At 46.0% G+C, this 27,268-nt stretch overlaps 1 protein-coding gene across 1 annotated transcript in view; it reads left to right on the forward strand.

Annotated features, from left to right (window-relative positions):
* Positions 1-12,023: 12,023 nt before the first annotated feature.
* The window catches only part of LOC144805543 (uncharacterized), a 472,572-nt gene continuing 457,327 nt past the window's right edge, over positions 12,024-27,268 (forward strand). Inside the window, 1 exon segment of the mRNA XM_078672076.1 lies at positions 12,024-12,157. The gene's annotated coding sequence lies outside the window, so the exon portion shown is untranslated.

Genomic DNA, 27,268 nt, shown 5'->3' on the forward strand with positions numbered 1-27,268 from the left:
GTCCCAGTCCTGGCATCGGCGGGGAAGAGCGCGATGAGCGAAAGTTAAAATCCGAAGCATTGTTTCCAGGAAGAGTGTGTGGGGGCATTTAGGACAATGGCACGAGCAATGTGCCCACGGGGGCGGGGGAACATAGATCGGCAGTTAACCCCTTCAACTCTGAGTTACGCCTCTCGTACGCTCATGACGAGCTGAGCTCGTCATGAACCGCGGGTTTTAGAAAAACTCAGCGCACGGCGGTAAAACGCTTAGCGCGCATGAGGTTAAAGTGAGCATAATAGTGGATAGAGAAGGGAGGGAAGCAAGGCACACCGCTGGCGGCCTCAACGCTTCATTGCTCTACTAGGGTCTCGTTCCGACACAAGCGAGGACTGGGGCCCAGGTGGTGTAATGTCTAAAGGATCCTTCAGAGTTGGCAGTATAGGAAAGGTCGGTACGGAGGGCGTGTGCACCCTATGTGTAACGTGGATGTGCTGGTGAAATACAACGCGACTGTGCAAATTGAACGAAACTCCTTACGAATTAATAAACTATCTAAGACCGTTCACTCTATACCCTTCACATGTCGGATGGTGTTCAACGCGTGCTGCTGGACACAACTGATACACTGGCTGCCGATAGTATTTTGTGTTTACTTTTGGATACATTATTGCTGTAGATCCTCAGTAACATTTGTTATGGTGTCTTAAGAGTTGATGTTCGGGTTTGAATGCTCTTTGTAGCATTAGATACAGTTCATGCATTTCAATTTAAAAATGGTATTCACCATGGGATCCAAAAGTTAATAATGGGGTTATGTTATCTAGTTATATAAATGCCAAACTTCAGCAGATGTTACATTTTATGTTTCTGGGCTGTGATGTTAGAAAGGTGATTCAGTCACTGGGGGTCACCGACGTCAGCGAGTCCCTGTCTGTGAAACACACTCAGACCCCAGGGGGCCCCAGGGGCTGGTCTGAAAGTTCAGGGGCTGGTCCTTGTAATAGGATCCGTTTAAAGGCCGAAGTTGACTAGAGGGATGTCCCCTCTGACCCATCAGAGCTCTTACATGCTGTGGGTGTCACAAATATGATAATAGGAGGAGACTGGGTTGAAATGCTGAGCCGTTGTCATACCTTTGCCCCTCGACCACCATCGTCTCAACGTCAGTGCCACCTCCTCTATAAAAGAGGCCTGGCAGGAATGCAGTCTGAGGGGTCAGAGGGAAATCAGAGGTTACAGGGCCATAGTTGTATCAAGGAGGGGTGTTTGCCTCCAAGCCCTGGGGCCTCCGTACTCTGGGCCCCCAAATTAGGGACCAGGCCCCCCTTTAACACCTGACTCAGAATAACAAGACAAGGCAGCCGAAAGCTGACATGTATGAAAGGAACACAGGAGGGTATTAAACTGCACCCTGACCCCATTAGTGTACACTTTTACATGTATGAAAGGAACACAGGAGGACATGAAACTGCACCCTGACCCTATTAGTGCACACTGTTACATGTATGAAAGGAACACAGGAGGATATTAAACTGCACCCTGACCCCATTAGTGCACACTTTTACATGTATGAAAGGAACACAGGAGGACATTAAACTGCACCCTGACCCCATCAATGCACACTTTTACATGTATGAAAGGAACACAGGAGGACATTAAACTGCACCCTGACCCCATCAGTGCACACTTTTACATGTATGAAAGGAACACAGGAGGATATTAAACTGCACCCTGACCCCATCAGTGCACACTTTTACATGTATGAAAGGAACACAGGAGGATATTAAACTGCACCCTGACCCCATCAGTGCACACTTTTACATGTATGATAGGAACACAGGAGGACATTAAACTGCACCCTGACCCCATCAGTGCACACTTTTACATGTATGAAAGGAACACAGGAGGGCATGAAATTGCACCCTGACCCCATCAGTGTACACTTTTACATGTATGAAAGGAACACAGGAGGACATTAAACTGCACCCTGACCCCATCAGTGCACACTTTTACATGTATGAAAGGAACACAGGAGGATATTAAACTGCACCCTGACCCCATCAGTGCACACTTTTACATGTATGAAAGGAACACAGGAGGATATGAAACTGCACCCTGACCCTATCAGTGCACACTTTTACATGTATGAAAGGAACACAGGAGGGTATTAAACCGCACCCTGACCCCATTAGTGCACACTGTTACATGTATGAAAGGAACACAGGAGGATATGAAACTGCACCCTGACCCTATTAGTGCACACTTTTACATGTATGAAAGGAACACAAGAGGGCATGAAACTGCACCCTGACCCTATTAGTGCACACTTTTACATGTATGAAAGGAACACAGGAGGATATTAAACTGCACCCTGACCCTATCAGTGCACACTTTTACAAGTATGAAAGGAGCACAGGAGGACATTAAACTGCACCCTGACCCCATTAGTGCACACTTTTACATGTATGAAAGGAACACAGGATGATATTAAACTGCACCCTGACCCCATCAGTGCACACTTTTACATGTATGAAAGGAACACAGGAGGATATGAAACTGCACCCTGACCCTATTAGTGCACGCTTTTACATGTATGAAAGGAACACAGGAGGATATTAAACTGCACCCTGACCCCATCAGTGCACACTTTTACATGTATGAAAGGAACACAGAGGATATGAAACTGCACCCTGACCCCATCAGTGCACACTTTTACATGTATGAAAGGAACACAAGAGTATATTAAACTGCACCCTGACCCCATCAGTGCACACTTTTACATGTATGAAAGGAACACAGGAGGATATGAAACTGCACCCTGACCCCATCAGTGCACACTTTTACATGTATGAAAGGAACACAGGAGGATATTAAACTGCACCCTGACCCCATCAGTGCACACTTTTACATGTATGAAATGAACACAGGAGGATATGAAACTGCACCCTGACCCTATTAGTGCACACTTTTACATGTATGAAAGGAACACAGGAGGACATGAAACTGCACCCTGACCCTATTAGTGCACACTTTTACATGTATGAAAGGAACACAGGAGGATATGAAACTGCACCCTGACCCTATTAGTGCACACTTTTACATGTATGAAAGGAACACAGGAGAACAATAAACTGCACCCTGACCCCATTAGTGCACCCTTTTACATGTATGAAAGGAACACAGGAGGATATGAAACTGCACCCTGACCCCATTAGTGCACACTGTTACATGTATGAAAGGAACACAGGAGGATATGAAACTGCACCCTGCCCCCATCAGTGCACACTTTTACATGTATGAAAGGAACATAGGAGGACATTAAACTGCACCCTGACCCCATTAGTGCACACTTTTACATGTATGAAAGGAACACAGGAGGATATGAAACTGCACCCTGACCCCATCAGTGCACACTTTTACATGTATGAAAGGAACACAGGAGGATATTAAACTGCACCCTGACCCCATCAGTGCACACTTTTACATGTATGAAATGAACACAGGAGGATATGAAACTGCACCCTGACCCTATTAGTGCACAGTTTTACATGTATGAAAGGAACACAGGAGGACATGAAACTGCACCCTGACCCTATTAGTGCACACTTTTACATGTATGAAAGGAACACAGGAGGATATGAAACTGCACCCTGACCCTATTAGTGCACACTTTTACATGTATGAAAGGAACACAGGAGAACATTAAACTGCACCCTGACCCCATTAGTGCACCCTTTTACATGTATGAAAGGAACACAGGAGGATATGAAACTGCACCCTGACCCCATTAGTGCACACTTTTACATGTATGAAAGGAACACAGGAGGATATGACACTGCACCCTGACCCCATCAGTGCACACTTTTACATGTATGAAAGGAACACGGGAGGATATGAAACTGCACCCTGACCCCATTAGTGCACACTTTTACATGTATGAAAGGAACACAGGAGGATATGACACTGCACCCTGACCCCATCAGTGCACACTTTTACATGTATGAAAGGAACACAGGAGGATATGACACTGCACCCTGACCCCATCAGTGCACACTTTTACACCCGGTGTAAATATGGGTGCATAGTTTGATGCATAACTTGTTTACATTGGGCATGAATAAATATGGAAACATTTGCATGTATGAGTGTTTCATCTGCCTCCCCAGGCTGCAGTCGGATTCTACCTATTTTAAAAGTGTTCTCCATTCGATTCTTTTAAATTGAAATGATGTCAAAAAGGAAGAACACAACAGAGAATGCTACAAATGGGGGTTTATTGTTTTTAACATCAGAAATTCAAGTCACGGTGGGGTGGGGGCTAATACTGCACAGAAATAGGAAAATGCAAACAGGGCTGTTTGGGGGATCGGGGTGGATATGCGTGAGATGCGGACACACGCCTCGGTTTCACCGCGGGGCCATTATCACTCATCAAGGTAGGCAAAGATGCTCGCGGAGACTGTCACTGGAGGGGTCGGGGCCAGCCACAGTCATTTGCATACCCAGAAGCCTCTGCGGCAAACAACCAATTCATCACTGCAGATGACACAGGCGTTTGTTTAATAGTTTAAGGAGCGCCTGTAGTTGTGCACACACTGGTATTCATTAGGGGTGACTGACACGTCACCGGTGTAAAGTCGCCCTACTAGTAGTAAGTGATATTTTTTATCTCTATTGCGCGAATACATCATAAAGTCATTCACGAGTTGAAATAAATTTTTATTTCTGAACATTTCGCGGGTCACGCGCACTCTGAGGGGCCGTGAGAAGCGGAATCGCTCCAATTTTTGGAGGGTTTCTGTACGAGAAACTCCGTGATTGGTTGAAATAAGAGTTTACTGGGGCGGTCGGGCCTTTTCTGCTGCCGAGGAGAGAAGGCTCCCGCAGGCTCCACCGGGAGGCGTCACAGGGTCACATGACGCAGAACGAGGCGCCGAGCGTGAACGCGCAAAGTAGCTGGAGCTGCAACGCTCCCTCCTGTCGCTAGAGGTCGGGATGCTCCGGAGGAACCTTCAGCGCGTCACCATTAATCTGCATACCCACAATCCTGTGCGCGCCTCATAATGCTGCTTAACTTTCGGAGAGGAGGAAGGAGCGGAAGCTGGAAGGCGGCAGGGGCTGTGGAACCTTTCTGACATGAAGCTGGATGAGCGGTGCGTGATGTTCTACGCCATGAGCAGCTCTCCCGCGGACAACGCTGGCTCCCTCTACAAGAAAAGTGAAAGAAACTCTGCCTGCTACAAGCGCTGGCTCGCCTTTAAGGGCAGTGTGTTACTTTACTTTGATGACAAGGAAAGCAAAGATCCTGCGGGTGACACAGTCTTGGAGGGCTGCCCCGTTGAGCGGTGCGAGGCTACTGGAGAGTCCGCCTTTGCGACCGCGGCCCTACGTCCAGGCAGCTCACAGCCAGGCTGTCATGGAGGCCTGGGTTAACCCCTTCTGTGCGGCCGCGGAACGAGACGAACCCCAGCCGTCATCCGCACACGAGCGCCGTGGAGCGTGACGGCTGGGGTTCGTCACCAGCATGGAAGGGGTCAAGGCAATCTCCCGGGCTAACTTGGACTAACAGCTGGAGGAGTTGCAGCAAACCCTTACTACAGGCTTGTCACTCCATGGCACCAAGGAGAAAGATAAACTAGCTTGGCCCGGGTGCTGAAGGGTGTGCGTATGAGGAAGACATGGCAGCGCCCTGCAAATGACAGCGCTGCCCTTGTACCTGCAGCAACACCACACATGGATGCCTAGGACTGCCTCAAGCCGCTGCCTGGCTTCCTCTTTGCAGCAGCCTGGCACAGCTGCTCTCCAGCAAACAGTATTCCAATCTCTGCTCATTCTATTACAGGACCGGAGGCTTCGGATTATGCTTCTATTTCTTATATTTGCTACTCACAGTAGCCAATGAAAAACGTTTTCTATGTAAATAAAACTACATTTCCAATGATGCTTGTACATACATCACATCCTGTATAGCCCAATAAGAGCTGTTGTACCCTGTGTCTCCTCCTCTTTCTTTGCTGCTCACGCAGACAGTTAAGTGCTCTGAACATAAAGTTATGATTGTAATTGATAGTTGAATTATCTTGATGATGTGTCGATTATGTTTGCGCTTATATCGCGCTATGTTGCATACTGGTGTTTGGTATGTGTATTGGCTGTCTAGGAGCCATTATGTTTTTCCTTGTAAAATGCTTTGCTTTCTCGATTGGCGCTTGCTGGCGCCATTGTTTTCAGGCTATTGTCGGCTTCGGAAGCTTCCGCCGGGAGCGGTGTGATTTCGTGGGGGAACTCCCACTGAAGCATTGTATGTGGTTACCTGGGAACCCCTCCGGCACGTTTTCACTTTCTCGATTGCCGCTGGTGATTGAGAGGGTTCCCGCTGGGAGCGCCGTAATGACGATGTGCTCCCTCCCGGGGCAGAGTTGAGGCTTACACCGACGGCCCGTTCGGGTTTCGTTTCGTTTCACTCCCCTCTGCCTCTGAGTGCCGCGCTGCGTTTATGGGCCATTTAGAACTTTAGTGTGCGAGCGCCGCCATGTATTATTATTAACAGCGGTTTTTTCGGCAGTGTACATTCAGCGCGGGTGGTCTAATCAGGCGTAGTCCCGCTGACCTCACAACCGCGCTGCACTCGGTAGCCTTCCCCCATTGACAGAGTCCACAGACCCTCTCAGACTCACGTGCCTATTGGTTTGCACTGAGTCCATGTGGCCTAAGGGCAAGCATTTTGACTATTATCCAAGAGGTTCAGGGTTCGATTCCAGGTTCTTCAGGTTGTGTTTTTCACAATTACAAAATTATTTTTAAATTACAATTAAGATTGGTATTAATCGGATGAATGTTTTCGGTGGTTGTACTGTAATGGTTTGTGTGCATGTGCTAGCGCTATTGGTTTCACCCACCAGAGTCCACAATGCGATCTCCCGCGGGAGTGGAATTGTCACGCAGAGGATATCTGCGACATGCCTGTTGGACCTGCGTTTGATTTTCATGACAAGGCCTGGCTTGGCCGCACACTGAATCGAACGCTCCTTCAAGAGCTGCGATACTGCGCTGGCGTCACAACGCTACGAAATGAGTCACGGTGGTTTGTGTATAGGTTTTTTGGCTCAGAGATTTGGTGTTTCCATGATTATGACTGCTGACTTAACAATATTTCTGTCACTTCCTTAGGGTTGTTCTGATCATTGCGCGGTCTCGCGCATTCTCCGCCAAAGGCTTTCCCTAGTAGCCGAGAGCGGTTATGGAGTCGTAAAGCTCCGGTGTGCGTAACCCACTTGAGCTTCATTTGGGCGATTTGGCCTACGCACGTCGCACGCGTCCCCTGGTTGTTTCGAGGTCACATTGCCTCGTGCTTTACATGAGCAGATGTCCTGGTAGCCTCCAGGCGATAACAATAGGCTGGCCCTCGGAGTGCGCACACGCTCCTTGTATTTTTTGATGACTCCGACGCCCACTGGGCTGATATAATGACTACAGCTTTGCTGAGGAGCCGTTTACATTATTCTTTTCTCTGTTTTAGTGTGCACAGGGTTGGCTCCCCCTCTACTCCTCCATTGTGCGGTGCTTTGCACTACTATATATTGAATACGGATATCCCTTGAAGGTGATTGGTGGGATGTATATTGGAGGATGACAACTAATTGATCGGAGCGCATGAGTCTCCTGAACTAATTATGTTGACAATCAGGTTCTCCAAGTTCTTGTGTGGTCAACAGGGCCCCAGGTTTGACATTCCCTGACTCAGGGTTACAGGGCTTGATTGACGCCCGTCATTGTTCTTCTGCCACAAATCCTTGAACATGATTTTGTTTTATTCTATTTTATTTTATTTTAATTTTATTTTTATTCTTATTTTATTTTGTATTTCCTTCGGCGTGCGACGGGACCTAGACTAGAAAGGGATTATTTAGACTAGACAGGCTGCAAATCAATATCCTAGTCGTAGTCATCCACAATCGACAATAGGCGTCGGTAGGACGCCTCTCGCGCCAGCTCTTCCCAGAGTCGCAAATCCTTCAAGGTTGGGCATTCGGTCATCCGTTCCAGGTAGGCCTTTTGTGACAGATCTCTCTGGGACAGATTTGTTATTAGTTGCATCTATAATGGGTAGACTTATATTGCTGGCATATGTTCCCATCATGTTCTGCAGTTTCTTCCATATGGCGTTCAGGAGAGCATCTAGTGGTCTCCTCCTTCCCTTCATTGGCAGTTGTTTCGATGGCGGTTCTGATGGTTGATGCTGGGTATGTTATCCCAAGCTCTCAGCCCTCTAGGTCTCCACGAGTACCACGTCATTTGACTTTTCGAGTTAGTGGTATATATACGTAGGGATAGATCTATCTTAACACAGTCACAGGCCTTAGCCTTCACACTTCCAGACATCGGATTAGGATGTGCTGGACAAGTCAGGTTATATCCTTCATACAATTGTGGCTCTTAGATTAGGTTTCCAGGTTTATCTGATTCCTACGCAACTCAGTTGTTGTACGACCCAAACTACAGTGCTAGAAATATATTTCCGATGGTATCAGTGCAAGAGTTCCATGGGGTGAGTGCCAAAGTGGCGGTGCGTTGGGCACCGTCAAATAAACAGTTTTTTCGATCTTTCTGTTATTCGGGTTCTTTATCGTGCAGGCCTCTTGAGGTTTACTAATCAGCATGCGCAATATCTCGACTGCGGGAACTATCAGCGGGTATAGGCATATAGGGCACCTTCTTAGTGGACTTGTTCCAGGATTCAGGCCATTCTGCCAAAATTCTCAGATTTAGGTTACTGCGGAATTCCTCCCATAGCATACAGGACAGTAAAGGACTGGAACCTTGGGTACCTTCAGATGGCTGGGGGTGGCTTCTCTTCCGAGAGACAGTCAGTAATTGTAAGCCCTTCGAGTTCTTCCTCACAGATCCTTTTGGGGCAGGAGTGATTTGTCAGTTACAGTCGTTATAGTTGGACGTCTGTTCCATCTGAAAAGAATGTAGGTCTGATCCCACGAAAGTCGAGGGAAAGGATTTTGTTTCCTCCGATTCAGAGTATTCCGGCGACTGGGGTTGCAATTTTCGCGCATGGAGGTCTCCATTTTGTATTCCAATGCTCCTTGGTTCGGCGGCGGCCGGCTCGGTCCCCTGCCTTTCCTTACAATTTTCCTTTTTTCGAATGCAGCGATACTCATGTAGAGCGAGGCAAAGGTTTCATGATTCACCAGGGAGCTACGGCTCGCAGGTTACTCGTTGCCTTTAGTAAGCACGGGTCTGGGTTTGCACATGGCAATGTGGTAAGTACAGTTTTTCCCAAGGTGGTATGTATTCCAGCTTTGCCCAGTACCTACAATGCTTTCCACGTTTTCTAACGCACTGAGGGCGTCCATTTCGTATTTCTGGGTCCTTCCACTCACGCAATATGGTTAGACAATGGAGGGTCACTTTTTTGGTATGTACACCATGAGGCAGTTTTGTGAGGACTGATTTCTCTAGTTTGTGAATTATTTACCAATAATGTACAGGGTATTCTGTAGCTTTCACCTTTTAGCGGCCATTTTGCCAGTTTTTCTAAGGTTCTCTCTCGGCCCAGGGCAAGTTGCTGCACTTGCGTCGGGTCCTTTTTTTTTTTTTTTTTTCGAGTTCCTTTTTGGTGGGGGAAAAATCCCAGCCCGGAATAATTCTAGTGATTTTTCTTTTGATTAATAGACACATAATAGTATGTCGACCGGACATTAAATATGGTCAGGCTGTGTTACGAGGCATTACACCTCTAGATGTTCCTACGGCGAGGCAAGCCGCGTTTTACAGGTACAGTATCTACTCTAAGAAGTTTGCTCTGTAAACTATGTCTGGAATGCATGTGGACAGTGCTTGGTCACACGAATTCGAAATAATGCATTTTTTGGGTGTTTTCTTCCCATTCCTTAAGGATTACAACAGTGATTCTCGGATCTACTATCTGAGGTTTTCACGTATAATTGTTCATATTACTGTTGATGATTATTGACATTTCATATGTGGGTCCGAGGCTATTATAGCCGATGGTTGAGGGCATTTTTTGCCGGAATGGGTGTTCAGAATCAATGGTGATACGCAGTCTGTTCAAGAACCATACATATCATTCGTCTTTTGATGATTCTCATTGTTTAACAAGTTTCAATTCTAATGATTGATTTTCTCAGAATGTATTTAAACAGTATATTATGTACCGGTGGGAGATTTAAGACTGTAGTTGTGTGGATAAGCGTTGAACTAGCATAATCCGAAGCCTCCGGTCCTGTAATAGAATCAAAAATTAGCTAGCATTCGCGCCAAGAATTTTCAATTCTATTAAGGACACGGAGGCGAGGATTATCCCACCCGGTTTATTACAGTATTGTAATAATTACCCACCCGCATGTACTTGATACTCTGTATCAGCAGAAGTTACGGGTTTTCCTGTCTCATTCCTTTCAGCTTCGAGTAACGAAGAAGGAGCAGGTGTTCTTCTGGCTTACAAGACGTAAACTTTCCAGCTTGAAGAGGGTTCTTCCAGCTTCGAGTAAAAAAGGAAGGAGCAGGTGTTCTTCTAGCTTAAAAGACATAATCTTTCCAGTTTGAAGATGGTTCTTCCATGTTGAAAGATGTTTTTGGGACTCATATTCTGTGGATTGGACTGGATTTATTAATGTGTGGACTATATAAGTTCGAGCAAAGAAAGAGGAGGAGACACAGGGTACAGCAGCTCTTACTGGGCTATACAGGATGTGATGTATGTACAAGCATCATGGGAAATGTAGTTTTATTTGCATACAAAACGTTTTTCATTGGCTGCTGTGAGTAGCAAATATAAGAAAGAGAAGCATAATCCTCGCCTCCGTGTCCTTAATAGAATTGAAAATTCTTGGCGCGAATGCTAGCTAATTTTTGATTCCTACAAGCAAAAACCCGATTCCTCGTGTGTTTCAGCTGACAGGGCTCGGTATTGTGTAAAGTGCTGATTCTTCCAACAAAGTAGCGATGCAGAGGCTCTGGAAGGGGTGAAAAACTAACAAAGCGTCATTAACAAGGGAATCGTCTTTTAAAGACCTGCGAAGTACTGGGGGGGGGGGGGAGCTGTTTCAACCCAGGCTGCCACAGAGGGGTGGGGGTGCATGTACTGCCAACAACCTGCCAGACCAGTGCCCAATACTTGCATCACCCTCTCTGCCTGCCATTATGCTTAATGTTTCTAAAAGGTAAGAAAAAAACGTGCGTTTCAAATGTCCGATCCTGCAGCAGCCACTTCCAATCTCCTGAAATGTTGGCATGTATGGTGTTAAACTCGAGGTTGGAGGTTGTTTTCCTTCATTTGTTCCCCTGTGAAAGGGATCCAAAAGAGAAAGAAACACTTTTGCTGGAATTTTCGTCTAGTTCTCTAATTGGAGCTTTGTTTCATTCTGTTTGGATCCGAGCTCTTCCTGGGGGGGGGGGGGGGGGGCTCTGCCTCGTTTCCTGGGGGGCGAGGGGGGCTCTGCCTCGTTTCCTGGGGGGGGCTCTGCCTGGGGGGGGGCTCTGCCTCGTTTCCTGGGGGGCTCTGCCTCGTTTCCTGGGGGGGGGGCTCTGCCTGGGGGGGGGGGGGGCTCTGCCTCGTTTCCTGGGGGGGGGGGGGGGCTTTACATGAGGCCCGGTCACTTCACACCCGGTCACCTTCACTCGTTCCAGACCCGGGCGAGGGAGTGATTCGCCCAGGGTCACAGGTCTGAGCCGACGCCGGGACTCGACCCAAAGACGGCAGCTCGGGCCGCTACGCCACATCGTCTTTGGTTTGTGTCTCTCACGTGAAGTGCAGGGTGTGGATTTCTGGCGAGAAAGTCTATTTACCTTTTGAGTGTTTTATGCTCATTTAAGTGAAAATACTCGGTTTTATCGTCCGGCGACCAGGACAGTCTGCGTATGTGCGGAGGGGCGGTGTCCAGCCACTTCCGGTCTTTCAGCAGTCTGCGCATGTGTGGAGGAGCGGTGTCCACCCACTTCCGGCTTCTTAGCAGTCTGCGCATGTGCGGAGGAGCCGTGTCCAGTCACTTCCGGTGTCTCGGCAGTCTGCGCATGTGTCGTGTTCGACCGACCTGGGCGACGTTCATTGTGAGAAGGAGGACGTCAGGATCAGCAACAGCAGAGTCAGCAGCAGCGGATCCCGCTTCACTTCCGGTCAATTCTCGTGCACGGCCCAATCAAGGTGAAACTCGTTTTCCGGGTCAAGGGCTACAGAGTCAGCATAAACAGCACGTGCTGATACCTTCCGACTTCTTTACGGGTCGGCTGACTGCAGAGGCAGGAGGACCCTCCCAGGGTGTCTGTGCAGCTAGCTTCAGCTCCAGCCGCACCTCAGACTCCAAACCTGCCCCCCTCAGGCCCCAAACCTGCCCCCCCCCTCAGACTCCAAACCTGCCCCCCTCGGACCCCAGATCTGCCCCTGCCCCCCCCTCAAACCCCAAACCTGCCCCCCCAGACTCCAAACCTGCCCCCCATCAGACCCCAAACCTGCCCCCCATCAGACCCCAAACCTGCCCCCCCCTCAGACTCCAAACCTGCCCCCCTCGGACCCCAGATCTGCCCCTGCCCCCCCTCAAACCCCAAACCTGCCCCCCTCAGACTCCAAACCTGCCCCCCCTCAGACTCCAAATCTGCCCCCCACCCCCCTTCCAGAGAGCCTACTATATAAAACATCTGTGCATACTGTGCTTCTTTTTACTGCTCTCTGGGGAATCCTGCGTGTTACTTTGCCTTTCACTGCTCACAAAGGTATTTAACGCTTAATCTTTAAATTTGCGCACACTGCATGACTTTCAATACTGTATGAGAAATCTATGTGAACTGGACTACGTATTACTACACTCTGAGACATCTTTGCACACTGGACTGCTTTTTACTGCACTACAAGCAGCATTCACAAAGCAAATATGGATGAATTCTACACTGCTGTTTTAATACGCTATGAGAACTCTCTTCACCCTGCTCTGCACTATGAGAAAACTTTTTCTTATACACTATTAGAAATGTGTGCCCACTGTATTGCTTTTTACAACACTATGTGAAATCTGTGCACATTGTACGTGTTTTTACTTAACCAGAAGAAATATGTGCACATTGCATTGCTTTTCATGGCACTGCAAGGGATATTTACAGCGTAAAGAGGTAATCTGTGCACAGGGTACTGCTTTTACCACACTATAAGAAATCTCTGTGCAATGTACTGCTTTTTACCACACAATGAGAAATCTTTGCACACTGTACTACTTTTACTACACTATGAGGACTATGTTCACAATGGACTGCTTTGTACTGCACTACAGGGGGGCATGCACAGTGAAAATGTGTACACTGCACTGTTGTTTACTGCACTAGGAGAGATGCATTATCACTGCACTGCTTTATACTGCACTGTGAGAAATCTTTGCCACCACACTTCTTCACCTGCACATTTGAGGGAAATTTAAATTCTCATTGTTGCTGATTTATTTTATACCATGAGAGGTTGGACTCGCACACCCATCGACGCACAGGCCGCGCCTGGGTGTGTCTGGCCAGAAAGAGACACTTCCGCCTTCTACTCTGACAAGGAGAGTGTCCACTTCTCCTGCTTTGCCGTGGTCAGCAGCCCCTCCTTTCTTCCTCTTCTTCCCTCTCTCTGTCTCGCTCTTCCTCACTTGCTGAATGAAAGCGTGACTTCATGACATGGCTCTTACCCTCTCTTTTCCTTCATTTGTTCCCCTGTGAAAGATATCCAAAAGAGAAAGAAACACTTTTGCTGGAATTGTAGTCTTGTTCTCAATTTTTTCTATTCCAAAGTGCAGCCTTGGGATGAAGAGAAAACAAACATTTACAATGCAATGGTCTCGGCATTATTAAAGGTAGAGCTATTGGCATTGTTCATGACATTTTTTTTCATTTAAAAAAAAAAAACAAATAAATGGTATTGTCATTTACAATGGCAATAGGTGAGCATTAGAGAGTAGTAGAGAGTATTCGCGGACACAGAGCCACACACACAGAAAGCCACACACACACACAGCCCCCTCACAGAGCCCCACCCCCCCCCCCACACACACAGAGCCCCCCCCACACACACAGAGCCCCCCCCCACACACACAGAGCCCCCCCCACACACACAGAGCCCCCAAACCACACACACACAGAAACCCCCTCCCACACACACACACAGAGCCAGACACACACACACACAGAGCCCACCACACACACAGAGCCCCCCCCACACACAGAGCCCCCAACCACACACACACACACATAACCCCCCCCACACACACACACACAGCCCACTACACACACACACACAGCCCACTACACACACACACAGAGCCCCCCCACACACACACAGAGCCCACACACACAGAGCCCCCCCCACACACACACACACAGAGCCCCCCACGCACACACAGAGCCCGACACACACACAGAGCCACACACACAGAGCCCCCCAACACACACACACAGCCCCCCCGCACACCCCCACAGAGAACTCCCCCCACACACACAGAGAGCCCCCCCACACACACAGAGCCCCCCAACACACACACACAGAGCCCCCCCCCACACACACACAGAGCCCCCCTCACAGCCCCACACACACAGCGCCCCACACACACAAATGAAGGATTAGAAGTAAAAATATATTTAAAAAAAACAGTGCAGTGGCACACATGGAGGGTGAGTTTAAAAAAAAACAAAATCGTGAAGCACACATTAACGGGTCGCATGCAAGACTGTTTCTATGAGGTACAAATAGAGCACTGTGTCAGAAGTCAAGATGCTACTCTTCTGAGCTAGAAGGTGTCTCTAACTACAGCATGTGCTCAGACAGACTGAGCCAAAAAGACATCTCTATATGGGTGGTCTTCAAGTTTTTTATGCTTTGTCAATAGAGGGCAGGACCAGATTAGCATATTGTGCATTTGTTATCTCATATCAAAGGCATCTGCTCAACAGTGTGACTGTGTAAAGATAATGGCATGTTTTATCTGGGCTAGGAATACAAACCAACCAAAGGTGTCAGGTTAGAAGAAAAATATTTGTTTAAACTAAATATGCTTGTGTTTAGCTTTTCCACTTCTTTCTTAATAAAATAAATGACCCCTGCTCAACTGGAAGTTAATTTGTGTTTAAGGCATCTGACTCTGGCTTCAAAATCTGCCAATACTTTGATTTTAAATAATGGATGCCTATTATCCAAGCAGGCTTGCGAGTCCTAGAAAAATTAGAACTCTTTAATATAGTCAAGTCAAGTCAAAGGATTTATACAGCGCACTACATACCCAGAGGGTCTGGGGAGGAGGGGTGGGGAGTTACTTGTCAAATATCCACGTTTTAAGTTGCTTTCTGAATGCTAGGTGGTTCTGGGTAAGGCGAAGGTAAGTGGGAAGTGCGTTCCAGGTTTTAGCTGCAAGGTAGGAGAAGGATCTACCTCCCATGGTGGTCTTGTTGATGCGAGGTACAGTGGCAAGGGCTTGGTTGGAAGATCGAAGCTGGCGGGAGGGGGTGTAGAAGGACAGTCGTGTGTTGAGGCATTCTGGTCCGATTTCGTAGAGTGCTTTGTGTGCGTGGGTTAGGAGCCGGAAAGTGATCCTCTTATTGACGGGAAGCCAGTGGAGGTTTTTCAGGTGACCAGAGATATGTTCTTTACGCGGGATGTCTAATATGAGCCTGGCTGAGGCGTTTTGGATTCGTTGAAGTTTTTTCTGGAGTTTAGTGGTAGTCCCGGCGTAGAGGGTGTTTCCATAGTCCAGTCGGCTCGTGACCAGAGCGTGGGTGACCGTTTTCCTAGTTTCGGTGGGGATCCAACGAAATGTTTTTTTGAGCATGCGAAGAATGTTGAAGCAGGATGAGGAGACGGCGTTGACTTGTCTGTTCATTGAAAGTGAGGAATCCAGGATGACGCCCAGGTTCCGTGCGTGGTCTGTCGGGATGGGTGCTTTTCCAAGGGCTTCTGGCCACCAGGAGTCGTCCCATGCGGAGGGGGAGGTGCCTAAGATGAGGACTTCTGTTTTATCAGAGTTCAGTTTCAGACGGCTGTGTTTCATCCATTCGGCTACTTCTTTCATTCCTTCGTGTAGGTTAGTTTTGGCGGTGCTAGGGTCATTGGTGAGTGATAGGATCAGTTGAGTGTCATCCGCGTAGGAGATGATGTTGAGGTTGTGTTGACGGGCGATGGCCGCGAGGGGGCTCATGTATACGTTGAAAAGGATGAACTAAACACGGACCTCAGCACATTCATGAAACTGATAAGACATATAGCCATTCTGGAGGACACCAACAACCAAAAGTGGCATGTAAGGGGGCCACAAACAACAGCTCAGTCAACTTTAAAGATTGCTAGTTTTTTTAATTATTTTATAAATAGGGATCTGATTCTTTGTTATTATGAGACGATGTTGAGCTTTACGTTTTTGCCTTCTGGGGTGAAGATGTCGACAACGAAAGTACAGTTAGATAATTTGAATACCCCATTATAAAAATAAGCAGAACTGAGTGGGGGTGTTGTAACGTAAGGTCTAAATAACATCCCTACAGGCATATATGCCCAGTGAAATATTATTTCACTACACCAAATTAACTTTACTTCCTAAAGTTTTCCTATTCAGTGCTCATTTAGCAGCACTGTCAACGTACAGCGAGATCTTTCTTAAATAGGCCAGGGGAAAGGGATGATGGATTAATGAACGGACCAGCCCTGCTAGAACATAGACACCATGCTACCGAAATCGCGACATTTCCTTACAGAAACGCCAGCCTCGGCTCCCCAGGCCGTGTGTTCCGCATTAAGATACTATCAGCGGTTATAAACTGCTTCAGTCAGCAAGCCAGACTACAGTCACCATTTCTGCTGAAAGGGGGGGGGGTTACCTTTGCCCTGGGTCGCCGGCTCCTACTCTGCGGCAGACGCCTATCTCCGAAGCAGTTACACATTAAGCCGAGCGGCGGTGCTACAGCCAGGCCTCGCTCCCCCGCCTGGTCACCCTGCCCGGGCCGGCCCATAATGGCTGCCCTGGGCCTGGAGGCTGCGTGGCTGTCGCGGCGTTTCCATGGCAACCGGGCCCTAATTCAAAAAATGTGTGCTGCGCAGTCTGTATTCGATCCATCAATCTCGGCGTCACTGGAGAGCGCGAGATATCTGGGAAATAAACTGCGCGCGCATGACACAGCCCCCTCTCATCCTGACAGGAGGAGCGGTTCAACAACCCCTCAGTACGCTGCACGAGCCTCTGCAGGAGGCTGATGTGGCGTAAAACAATGCATCATTGCAGCTCTAATGACACATAACAACCTCCTGGCCTGCAGGCTGGCGAGGCAGCTCAGCGGGTCAATGCACCCACTTAAAAGAGGTCTGCGCAACCGGCATGTGAAAAATTAGAGGCCCAAGGGCCGACTCGCTCTTTCATTATTTTTAATGTAGATAAAACAAGTAAACGTCCGATCAATTTTACTGCTCGAGGGTTTGATTTTGGACTTGCCTTACAAAACTGGGAAAAGTGCGTCTATATTTATGATCGCTATTCATTGGGCGAACATTTTTGTTTTGCTATCTGAAGCCATTTGACAACCAAACCGAGTAAGGCTACTGCGCTTCAGAGCGCTGTGGAGGCAGGGTCAGAGACGAGGACCAAAAAAACAAAGAAATGAGTTAAATAACACCAACCATGTTTCTCCAAGGCGAGGAAAAGATGCCTCGGAGAAAGCACGGTCATTTTCCGATTTGGGGGGGTGGTTTTCTTTCTCTACTCTTCCCATTGGCTGGAAGGTAAAATTCCAGCCAATGGGAAGAGGAGAGAAAGAAAACAAGAAAGAAGCTTAAAAAACGCCCCCTAATCCATAAAAGACGGGGCTTGAACCGAGTGACTCCCCTCTCCTCCAATGGCTGGCCTCCGTTTAGGAAGCCAGCAATGGAGAAGAGGGGCGGGTTCAAGCCCCTTAACTAAGAAACATTAAATCTCAGAGCTCCGCCCACACTGCTACGCAGTGCTACGCAGTGCGACGCAGTCCTCGGCCTAAAAAGGTTCAAAATAAGAAAAATAACAAAGTAAAGCAAAAAAGAGGGGTCGCAAAGTGGCCAGATTGGTTTTATTCACACCTAAACACATTAGCGCCACTTCACAGAGTTTGCCAGTGAAACAGTACTTTTGTTTTCTCGTCTTTCTGTTGGTGCGTGGAGTGGAAAACGTTCAATGCAATCCTTATCGGCTGTTTTCCTTATTTTTGTTTATAAAATGTGTACCGCAGCTCTGTGTTCAGGGATGTGGTCTTTTTAAATCATACTGCTTACGTTTTATAAGGATATAAGCAATGGACATTGAACGGGTCCCTTCCAGGCCCTGTAGTCATGTCCATTGCTTTTCAGGCAACGCACTCTTTGATTTCTAAATAGCGAGTGTAAAAGTGTTGAGGTAACCATGTTGTTCCTGTTTATATTTCACATGCGTTACCTAATCTTGCATTCCCTATAAGTGTTTGATTTTCTAGGATGTTATTACTTGTTTTTCTTTCAGGCAGCATATTACTCTTGTCTGTTGCATAATTTGAAATGTGTCGCATCCAGGTGTTTATAGCGGGGCACAATTGGGTTGTAGCTGAAGGCACTGCAAGTTTTTCTCAGTGGGGCAGTGTGGTGTTCAGTGGGGGTGAGAGTTTGGCTCTATGGCCAAAGATGCCGAATTTGGAACTGGGGAACCAGGTTCAGCTTTCATTACCAGACCACCAGGCCATTCTCCTGAGGGAGCATATTCCCATGCTAGACCTTAGGAGGCCCAGCTGGACCTTCGAAGCCCTGGTGTCTTGGCACTGTTGCGTGTTTATCTAGGTTCCTGATCGATACTGTGACCTTATGCCCCTATTCGGCTATAAATCCATTTATTCCCTATATTATCATAACCGTTCAAGTGCGATTTTCTGAAAAGTCATCTCTGGCCTCACACGAACAGAGCCACATTCCAGCATAGTTCCCTCTGCCACTTCCTTTGCGACCAATTAGTGCAATGACAGAGCAGCAGTCACTATCTGATATTCCTAGATAACACTCCGAGTTCTTCAACAAGATAAAAACTTAGCAAACCTGGAAATCCCCGCTTGCTATGTTTTGATTAGTAATGGAACTCTAATGAGCAACTGATAACTATCACTTCCTAGTGACATCTTTAATTGACGTCTTATGTCCAGCAAACTTGCGTCAAACCCGGCACCTGTCAGGTATAAATATTACCAACGTTGCCTTAAGCAATCCCCGACTGTGAGCTGTTGTGAGCTGCGAGCTACTGATGCTGGCTGCCTGCATGACCCTGTGTTGGTAAATCTAGCACTCTGTCGCTGCAGCCTGCTATCCTGTGGTGGTGAAGCTGCTGATACCATTATCGCCGCTAAAGCGCGACCTATGGTGCAGTACGCTTAAGGAGCTGAACAGACGTCCCTCTGCGAAGACATCCAGCTGCCCGCGGACGCTGTCCCCCCTCCTTCCTCGACGCGCTGAAGAAGCCGCTGCCTTTCTCGTGCAGAGAAATCCAGTCCCGGCGCTTCCGGTTTACCCTCGCGGGTGACTGGGATATCGAGAGAGACCCCTGAAGGAGATACCAATCCTCCATCATTCTATTCAGAGGTATGGTGTTGACTAAACCCTTAGACGAGAATTCTTGAAACAAACCTTGGCAAAACCAACTTAACTTAAAGCTACTTACTTACTCCCCCTTTTCACGTGTTAGGCTTAGGTCAGGCACACTGGGGTAGGCTTAGTTAGAAGCACCAGTTGAGTATGTTAGCCTAATGTATATATGACTGTATATATGTTTTATTACTTTTAAACCATTGTATGGCTAAGAAACCATATCAATGCTTTTACAGTTCTATTTCGCAATACTTATCCTACTGTACGTACTTTTTATAATAACAATTATTGCAATTGTGGCAATACATTTCTCTTGTACGAGAAGAAAGACTGTTCAATAAATGTTAACCCTTTATTGATACACGCCCGTCTCTCTATTCTCTACATCTCGTGAAAGTAAACTGCACTAGACTGACTGAGTGAAATACATGTCTATTGTTTCACACGACCCTAGAGATCGACTCTTGATCTGAGGAGCAAAGTTGTCATGTTGCACGGTTGTTGGAAAACTGAATCCCTTCTTGTCTGTGCCAAGGAAGCTGATCACTTCCTATGCAGAGAAGAAAGTTTCCAGTGACCTCTGAGCTAGTTGGTAACACAACCCAATTAAGTTTAGCATAGTCAGTGGAGGCCTGGAATATAAGCAGTTCCACGTCGATACTACTGTTTATGTTATTCCAATGCGCAGGGCCTAGTGGGAAACTAGGAACTACACTACATGGCGCCCAACGTTTGGTAAGGCGATAAACTAACGCAAGGCAGTTAGAGTAACTCAGTCGTGCATATTTCACACCCCTTTCTCCCGTAAATACTCCAATAGACGTCTGGAGTGGGTGAAAGGTTAAAATCCGCCCGACCTTAGTAGGAAGAGATTCCTATGTAAAGCTCTGGTTTATTCAACGTTGAAGGATACAGTGTTCCAAAATATTGTGAACCTAATCTTTGTCTCCTTGGAGACCTACTCTGCAAAACCTGCATTTATACAATGTCAGTAGAAAATAACGGAACCACTGGGGGCGCAGCAGATGCGACTCAGCAAGGTCCCGAACACACAGACCCGGATGCTATTATCATCCCGGTCCACAAAAGAAGATCTATAACTTTAAAACTTATAGAGAACGGACTGACACCTCAAGGTGGTACAGTAGTCTTCGTGATAGAGGCTCACGAGTATCGGCAGACAGAGGTATTCTATTCATGGATAAACTTTCCAGCGGTAAACGCTAGAACAAAAGAGTTTCACTATTACAAAATAGAGAAACCTCCGGAAGAGTACGCTCCTTTCGAGGAGATTGAAATTCCACTTAAATTTCAAGAGCACCTGCTCTGGTTTAATGGCGCCCTAAAACACAATGATCACATTACGAGGCTCGGTCCACTAGGTAGACCAGGAGCCACGTGGCCGGTTCTAGCCAGCTACACACCACATCCGGACATTGTAAAAATGTCTAGAGAAGAGCTGTTAGCACAGCTCAAAACACTAATTAAAATACATAGGCAATTAGTCCAATATGTAATGCGGACTGCAACAGTCCAACCAGCTGTTAATACACCACAGCTGACCCCTCATCAGGGGAACACAAATAAAATTACACCACAGAACATACAGTCATGTCTTGGTAAAACACCCGTAAAACGGGAACAAATTCCTTTCTGGTTAGCACAGAAAATCACTCAAATAGAGGCAGTATTTCCTGATACTACCCCTATTGAGAAACACAGAATCTTGACCATCTGCCTTCCTATGGGAATCGCACCACACGTGGAGGACTGTGACACTTGGGGTACAGTCTTTGCTTCCATTTACACAAAAACACACGGTGTTCCGTCTATGGCGGTAATACCAGAAGTGCTAAAACAGATTCAAAATGAATTCGGTCCAGAGCCCGCTTTAAATCTAGGTATGAAATTACTGAAAGACTTCAAGCAGGTCTCGGCTATATTATTAGCCAACATTAGGGGAGAAGCAGCATCTGTGGCGATTCGCCAGAAGTTGAAGGAAACAGATATAAAAGATCCTGTTGAGCTAGCAAAAATCATAGAAAAATGCTATGAAGAATTAGGTAGAGACAGCTTGGGTGGGAAACCGGTAAAGCCCCAACTGCTCGAAAATCCTGAAAAATTATTTATTAAAAATAATTTAAACACTCCTAAAAAGAGCTGGGATGGAAATAAACAATCCACTCCCAAGGAAAAGGTTTTCCAGTCCAGAGGAAGTTCTCCTCGACGGAGGGAAAGAACTCCGACTCGAGAACGCCAGTCTCCCCAGCGGGAGCCCTCTGAGAAAAGATATATCCTTAGAAATAGGGATAATCTGAAAAAACCTGATAGATATCAAAGTATTGATACACGTCCCTCTCGATCTCTTCCACAGAATTCGGAAAGAAGAGGACGGTCAGACCCAGGAGAGCACACCAAGTCCAAAGACAAGGAACCTGCTCAAAATAAGAAATCTCAATTTCCTAAAAAGAAGGTAGCCAGTATTGGAGTAATCAACCATGCCGAGAATACTGAGGACACAGTTGAAAAACGGGGAGTGGGCATTGACAATGTTGGACAGTGCAGCAGAGATCAGTATAGCGCGCAAGATCTTGATGAGTCATCTGGAGACAGTGGACGCGAATGAATACATTCAGGTTGAAACTGCCGACGCCAGACTTAGCGAGCCCCATAAAATATACGAAATAACATTGCGTATAGAGGGTGATAAGACTAGGAAAATTAAGGGTCTATTTTGGGATAAGCTCTCAAAAGGCTATGATATTCTGTTAGCTGAAAAAGATTGGCCCCCAGAGTTTGTCAGGGAGTGCCCTCGTGGCGAAGAAGTGATTATGCCTGCCTTCTCGAATCACATTCCGATTCATAAAAAATATACATATGCAAGGAAATGGGCAGTGGCCCAGGCACCTGCGTTATATAAAAATCATGTAGGATGGGATGAGGATTCACCTCCTCACAAAATCCAATTAAAAAGTGAACCAACTGCCCAACGGCAGTATCCCATAAAGCAAGAAGCTAAAAAACAAGTCAGGGAGATCTTAGATCAACTTGAGTACCAGGGGGTGATTGAAACATGCACCTCTCAAATGAACAATCCTTTGTTTCCTGTCTCCAAGCCAGACAATTCATATCGTCTAGTTTTGGACTACAGACATCTTAATACATGTTGCAAAACCTTTGCAGTACAAAACTCGCATAGTGCAGCCCTAATGAATAATATAGTTAGGAAAAAATATAAAACGACATTAGACATTTCTAATGGTTTCTTTTGTCAAAACATTGCACCAGAAAGCAGATATTTGACCGCTTTCTCCGCATTTGGGTCACAGCAAAAATTCTGTCGACTCCCACAGGGGTTCAAGAACAGCCCAGGACTATTCTCAGCTAGGGTAACAGAGTTACTACAAATCTATGATGATGAAGCATTATCTTACGTAGATGATATTTATCTCACAGACGACGACTTGGATACTCACTTGAAAAGAGTGAACACCATCATACTTGGGTTCGCAGCAGAGGGTTACAAATTCAACTTTAAAAAGTCTCGAATTGCCCATCTGACAGTACTATTTTTAGGGTACGAATTATCAAGTGAAGGGAAAAGCCTAGCGGACAACTTCTTAGAGAAGTGCGCTGTACTCCAAGCTCCAAAAACGCTGAAGAATTTACAATCCATTCTAGGTTTTCTGAATTTCGGAAGAACTTACATCCTAAATTACGCAGAGAGGGTTAAACCTCTCTACGAACTAATAAAACCTGATTTTAAACAAATCAATTGGACTCAAAAACACACAGAAATTTTGAGATCACTGCAAACAGACATGTTAGCAAAAACAAAATTAGATACACGTGACAACACACGTGATCTTGTAATCCGAGTCATCCCAGGAAGATGCGGATTCACATACCTAACCTCTAATGAGGGAGAAAAGGTACCAATAGCTTACAAATCACATTTGTACACAAAGGCTGAAATAAAATTCAGTTCAACGGAGAAAATTCTAACTGCGGTTCAGACTGCTGTAGCGAAAGAAAGGCCCCTAGCACAAGGTAAACGAATAATAATCGTAACTCCTATACCGGCTTTAGAAGCGGTAACTAAAGCAAGCATTCCTAATGCTAAAGCTTTGCATCCGAGATGGATTCAATGGGTTAATTCTCTTGCTGCAACAGACGTAGTTTACGAATTTGATCCTAACTTAAAAACACAGGAATTTTTACAATATGAATATGAATGTCCTCTGCAAATTGAAATCCTGCCTTTTGAAGAATACGGAAGTATTATATATACTGACGGATCAGCACAACCCGCAGTTGGGGGTAAGCAAGCTTACAGTGCTGCGTGCGCGATTGTAAAAGGTCGCTGGCAGAATGGAAAATTCAGACCACTGGTCACTAAAACACAATCTCTAGGAGATTGCTCGGCTCAACGAGCTGAATTAGTAGCATTTAAGATGGCGCTAGAAAATACCGATCGCGAATTCCCCACACTAATAGTGTGCGATTCTTTCTATTGCGTACAATCTTATAATGAATACTTGCAGAATTGGGTGGAAAATGGTTTCAAAGATGCAAAAGGTGGCACAATAAAGCATAAAATGCTTTGGGAACAGGTAGTTCTTTTACAAAAAGAACTACAAAAGACTCACGTGATACATACACTGAGTCATCAACGTGATGGCGTTCACGTTGCAGGGAATTCATTGGCTGATGAAGCCGCGAAGGCAGCTGTGCAAACGGCTTCCGTAGCTGCGATAACTCGGTCACAAACAAAAATAGACAGCGATATTCTACAAGCTGTCAGTACGTCAGTAAAAAATGATAAGAAAACACTCCCAAAAGGCTTTCCTAAAAAGTACTTGTACTTAACGGATACAAATAATGTTCCTTTTGCTCGAATCCCTGGAGTGGGGGATAGAGTAATTCCAAACAGGGAACACAGACTAGGACTAATCAAAGCGGCACACGAAGGGCTTGCTTCTGCACACGCTGGCGTTTCCGCAACAATATCACTATTAAAACAGAGATATTGGTGGCCTCGCCTGAGAATACAAACTAAAAAGTATGTATTGGAATGCGACATATGCCAAAGGATAAAAGTATCAACAGTGAAACGACCAGTGCAGACACCCCTTCTCATCTCGGATAAACCATTTGCATGCGTTTACCTGGACCACTGTGGTCCCCTAGAAAGGGACGGCAACTATAGATATATCATGGTAGCAGTGGATTCCTGTACGAGGTTCATATGGATGTGGCCCCAGCGCTCGGCTGACGCTAGAACGGTTATAAAAGATTTGCGAGTCTTTATCGGCACATACGCAATTACCACGTTCCATTCTGACCAGGGTCCTGCTTTCAGCTCTCGAGCCTATAAGGAGGCCATGGCCAGCATGGGAATTGGGTTGCGGTATTCTTGTGCGTCGCACCCCGAAGGGAATAGTGTGGTAGAAAGAAAAAACCGTGACATAAAGCAATCTATAACAGCGAAGGTATTAGGTTCAGGCGCTGGGTGGGTCAAACATTTAATAAGTGTCCAGACTAGTCTTAACAACATGCCAAGAAATTCTCTAAAAGGTTTCAGCCCATACGAACTATTGTTCGGAATTAGAATGCGAGTTCAGGACCTCGATAGTCAAATGTCAGTGGTACAAGAAGAAACAACGCACTTTGATGTAAAGGATCGTTTGGCTGTTTTACAGGAACTGAATGAAACAAGAAAATCATTAAGCAACATAAAGTTAAAGCAACAGCCAAGTACCACTGACGAGGCACCACCCGCAACAGCCCCAGCAAGGCCTGTCTGGATTCCAAAGATTGGGGATCTAGTCAGAGAAAAGATCGCGGTGAAGAAGGAATTTGGGCCTTCTTACAGAAAAGCAGTACCTGTCTTGGCAGTCACCGGAACAAGATCAGTTGTGCTACCGCCCCTTGCTGGTAAAAAGGAGAACAGAATCGTGTCCATCGATCTGGTAAAACCACAAGCATGTGGCCTATAATCAACAGTAGGCCCAGTGGACTCCCAAGAAACAACAGAATACCCAAACTTGCAACAATCCAAGAGGTTCAAACTGAAAGACTCATCACATTCGATCAGCCTGCAGTGCACAATGAAGGACTATGCAATAATGCCATGGAACTCGTGCCTCTTGAAATACAGATTGAAACAGTTCGTCAAGAAACAACACCAGTCTACAATGATGTGGCATCAGAAAGTGCTACCGAGAGACAGATTGAAAGAACAATCCCATCAATTGACAGAACTGCCTCTGGTTATTTCATCAACTTCGACAACTTCTCTGAAGATCAAAACGAGCCCGAAGTGATGCCTGAAACAAAAAAGTCTTTTAAAGAAAAAGCAACGGAACTCTTTCATCAACTGAAGGAAATCTACCTTATTTCCCCTTGGCTAGAGTTCTGGTTCGGTCTAGGAGTATTTTTCCTCCTGCTTTGGCTCATCATGGTACTGTGTTTGGGAAAATTCATTGAGGGAAAGTATATTACAATGGACACAGCAAGTCAGAACATCAACCTAGTCCTGGAACCACACAGATCATCCCACGTGAAGAAAAGAGAACTGTCAACAGTAAATGTCACAGCAATTCCAATACCTGGTGGGGTAGTATGGGAGAAAACAGACTATGAGATCTATGGTCCGGTCGAAATCCTGAAGTATCCTCATCAACTAAAGGTTTCCTTAAGTGACTTTGTAACACCTAGTACATTCTCTGATGATTGGGACTTTAACAGTATTAATGACATGATGTCTGATTTAGTAATGTCAGCTAGATTCACAGATCATGATTATTTACAAGGTTCATCTAGTTATGAGCAGTTATTCTGTTACACCCACTATGGGGATCATTACTTGCATAAATCTGCACAGCCTAGAAATGTTTTTATGTATAATCAATGGGAACATTGTTCTACACCACCTAAAAGCAGTTCTAAAGCATTTTTTGAGAAATTCAAATACTTCTCAGGGTTTAACACCAGTGATGCAGAAACGTTTTATTATAAACTGTTAGATAAAACAGGAATGAAAACAATGCTGACAAATTCTAAATTGATATATTCAGAAGCATTTTATGACAAAAATGATGACATTTGGTTTTGATTATTGGAAAAATAATATTGAAACGAAAACAATTTGGGGTACAAAAGATTGGCAGGTGCAAGGCATTGAAGCACTATTTAGAACCTGCATGATACCAGAACAAATGTTATTTTTAAATGACACAATACACCAAACATCTTGTCTTTGCCTAGCTAAGATAAAAGACCTTAGAACACCGTCTATACCAAAGCCAATACCTGAGAATGCAACCACAGATATTGAGTTAGACGTGTCACAAATTTTACATTTCAACAGAACAAATCCTGATTGGAAAAAGTGGTTAATCTGGCCTACAGACACAAATAGCTGTCAAGATAGATTCCTGAACAAAACACAGGGTTTAAAAATGACCAGATTAGACTCAAGATATTCCCAGAGACAACATCCAGGAATAATAACAACATACAGTGTAGGGAAGCTCTGCCTTGAATGGCTAAAATCATCCACACTGGCTGAAATTAAGCAACACTTGTCTTTACTAAAAGATGGTGCTGATTTGCGTGATTTCATTCTTGGACCACGCAAACAGCGTCAAAAGCGTTTCATAGCGACCAGCATCTACGCTG

The sequence above is a fragment of the Lissotriton helveticus genome, assembly GCF_964261635.1.
Source record: "Lissotriton helveticus chromosome 1_1 unlocalized genomic scaffold, aLisHel1.1 SUPER_1_unloc_14, whole genome shotgun sequence".
In the NCBI taxonomy this organism is placed as follows: domain Eukaryota; kingdom Metazoa; phylum Chordata; class Amphibia; order Caudata; family Salamandridae; genus Lissotriton; species Lissotriton helveticus.